Below are 3,032 nucleotides of genomic sequence, written 5' to 3'. Positions count from 1 at the left end.
AGAATTTCTAAGTGTGCTCAGAAGGCATTGTCAAACACATCTCAATGTTTCCAGTGTCCTGCAGGTCTGCGGTATTTACAGCACAGATCTCCTGTGTGGGCTGGCTTTCACTGCAAGATCTAAATGGCTTCTCCTCTCTCTGCTTCTGTTTTGTTTCTAGGACTTTTGGAGATGTTTGTAAAGCACTTGACACTGCCACAGGAGGAGAGGTAAATGTCAACAGCCCCTGCAGGCTCTGCTGCACTCGAGGGCTTTCCCCTCTGGTGTGAGCTGTGGCTGGAGCTTTGGGCAGAGCTGTGCTGAAAAGGCACAAGAAGCACAGATTGGTGCCAGCCCACAGAACACATTTGGGACTTTGTCCTCCTCAGCTGCCGGAAGGAAGGCACGGAGGGCAGCGGTTCCTTTCAGAGAAGGACGCGCTCACTCGCTCTCCATTGCTAAAACAAAGGTGGTGCGTGCGAGCACCTCACTGCTCTTTGGGGCTACAGCTTCAGAGTTCTGAATTCTCATTTCTGGCTGCCAGCAAATCCATCTGAAAGTTACTGGTAGTTCCTTAGCCACCTGCAGTGCTGCACTTGGGAACTGCACATAGGGAGAGATCTGCAAGGTGTCCCTGAAAGCCCTAAGCCCTGCCCATAGCCCAAGATGTATCCACAGAGTATTAAGTTCTGAGTCCCAAACAAAGCAGCAGAGAGTGTGGTCAGAGGTTTGTGGGTGATAACTGAGACACTGCTGTTACCAAGTGGTCAAGGCAAAATGTCAGTGGCCCCACGTGTCCTGTAACTGGCTCCCAAGGGAGCAGAGAAATGGGCTGTTGGAATGTCAGTTCCTAATTACTGCAGTGCCTAATCACAAGGCAGTTTGGCACAGCTCAGCTGTGTCATTGCAAAATCACTTGCTCCACGTGCCTTGTGGTCTCATGCCACCAACGTCTCAAGTTACTGATTTTCAATGTCGTTTTAGGTGGCCATCAAGAAAATACAGCTTCAAGGACTGAGGAAGAAGGAACTAAAAGTCAACGAACTCATGGTCATGAAGGTGAATAGAAATCCCAACCTGGTCAACTGTTTAGACAGGTGAGTTGTGCTTTTGTCCCATGAATGTTTGTTTGCATGTTGCAAACATGCAAGGTAAAATCCCACTTTGGTCACTGGCAGAAAATAGAGCTGTAATTATTGGCTAATTATTATTGCTCTTTTCATCTCCAGTGGATGGGAAGAGATTGCATTTTGTCTGCATGAGTCTTCGCTGGCACATGGTATTTGAAAATTGTTCAAAAACCCAGATGAGTTGTGTCTTACTAAATCAATGATCTCTATATTCACAGCCACCACTTTGTTTTGGAGCTTGATTTTTTTCAAGTGTCTTCTTACGTCCAGGTAAACTAACAAGGATTTCCCTTGGATTGTTGCCACTGTTTTCCATTGCTATGCATGCCAGGAAGACTAGATACTTTTTTTCCAGAAACACCAAGCATGACAGGTTTTTTTATCTGGGCTGTTACTAAACTGCACATTTTGCTTGCTGCCCATCTAAGACATCTCCTTTTTTGCAGCTGCGCCTTTCTCCTTGAGACTGCACAGATGGCAAACAATGCACAGCCAAGAGGGAATGTCTCTTCCTTTATTTTGTCTTTGTCTCAAAGGGACCTGAAAAGAAGAACCAACCTGTCTTTTCCAAACAGCAACTTAGCCATGTACATTCATCTCCATGCCCTTGTTTCCTTTTTTCAGCTACCTTGTGGGTGAGGAACTGTCCCTGGTTATGGAGTACATGGATGGAGGCACTCTGAGCAATGTCATCAGCCAGACCTACCTGTCGGAAGATGAGATGGCAGCCATCAGTCGGGAGGTCAGCAATCCCATCTGTGTTTCCAAGGGCTTCGACAGGATTGTCTGGGAAACGGGCTCAGAGCTGAAGTGATTTCCTGTGCCGAGCTTTGTTTCTGTGTTGCTGGTATGCTATGGGCAAGTAAAAGCGTCTCAAGTGAAAGGCCTGCCAGTGCCCCTGCACTCCCTGTACTCAGTGCCAGTACTCTTATCTCCTGCTGTTGTATTCTCGCTCTGTCTCTTGTATTTTTATTTGTATTTTCTGTTCTCTACCTTGCCTCTCTAAATGTTTGCCTGGAGTCTGTCTTCGCTGCATTCCTTGCCTGTAAAAGCAAAGTGCTGGTGGCAGGATTTGAAAAGACCAGCAAAGAAAAAAGACTCATTTCTCACAGTCCTCAGCTGAAAAGGATAGAAGTGCAGCCAAAATGCTCTTTGCTTCCGCAAAGTGACTGGTGTGATACTTCCAAGCCTGTGCTGAGGCCAGCAAGAAAATCTTTTCCATGCAGCCTCCCACACAAAAGTGATCCAGTAAACACCAAAGGGAGGGACTTTTCCTTTCCAAACCCCTCCTTTGTCCTCTGCATGGAAAAAGCAGGTCCACTGCAGCAGGAGTCGTCCTGGCTGGTTTGCAGGGGACAGCCTACAACAGCAGGTGCTGTTGCTCTTTCAAAAGCTGATGTGCCTTTCCTCAGAAAGGTCCTGTCCTGCAAGTGTTGGAGCAGCAAGCTCTTCCTCTCAGTGGCCATTACTGTTCTGCCCTTACTCCCCATTCCCCTGGAGAGGGAATCTTTTAGATTCTTTGTTTCCTTCCTGGTGTGATGAAATCACATCACTCATTTTTGCCCTCCTCTTTCTGTTTTCTTGCTCAGTGCCTGCAAGGACTGGATTTTCTTCATTCAAACCATGTCATCCACCAAGATGTGAAGAGCAGCAACATCCTTCTCAGAACTGACGGTTCTGTCAAGCTGGGTCAGTATATTCTTGGTCAGGTGCAGCTTTCCAGGGATGTGTGTGTGGGGCTGCTTGGCGTGACTGCCAGCTCCCCAAAAATGGTGCTGGTGGCAGTGCAGGGACCCCTGCTGCGAGCTGAGGGCACAGTTGGAACGTGCACAGAGGTATAAGGAACCACAAGCAGTCAAGAGTGGCCTTGCTCTGTGTGTGTCCCTTCTAGACAGAGGGATCTACAATCTAAAGCTTCAGGGG

General features: G+C 47.7%; 1 long non-coding RNA gene across 1 annotated transcript; it reads left to right on the top strand.

Moving 5' to 3' along the window:
* Positions 1 to 968: 968 nt before the first annotated feature.
* On the top strand, positions 969 to 2,742 carry LOC134434779 (uncharacterized). Its single transcript, XR_010031924.1, has 3 exons — positions 969 to 1,076; positions 1,734 to 1,851; positions 2,699 to 2,742. It is a non-coding gene; the product is annotated as an uncharacterized LOC134434779 (long non-coding RNA).
* Positions 2,743 to 3,032: the final 290 nt, after the last annotated feature.

The sequence above is a fragment of the Melospiza melodia genome, unplaced genomic scaffold (assembly GCF_035770615.1).
Source record: "Melospiza melodia melodia isolate bMelMel2 unplaced genomic scaffold, bMelMel2.pri scaffold_47, whole genome shotgun sequence".
In the NCBI taxonomy this organism is placed as follows: Eukaryota; Metazoa; Chordata; class Aves; order Passeriformes; family Passerellidae; genus Melospiza; species Melospiza melodia.
Note: the sequence above shows the minus strand (reverse complement) of the source record. Positions and strands in the feature narration are given on the sequence as shown.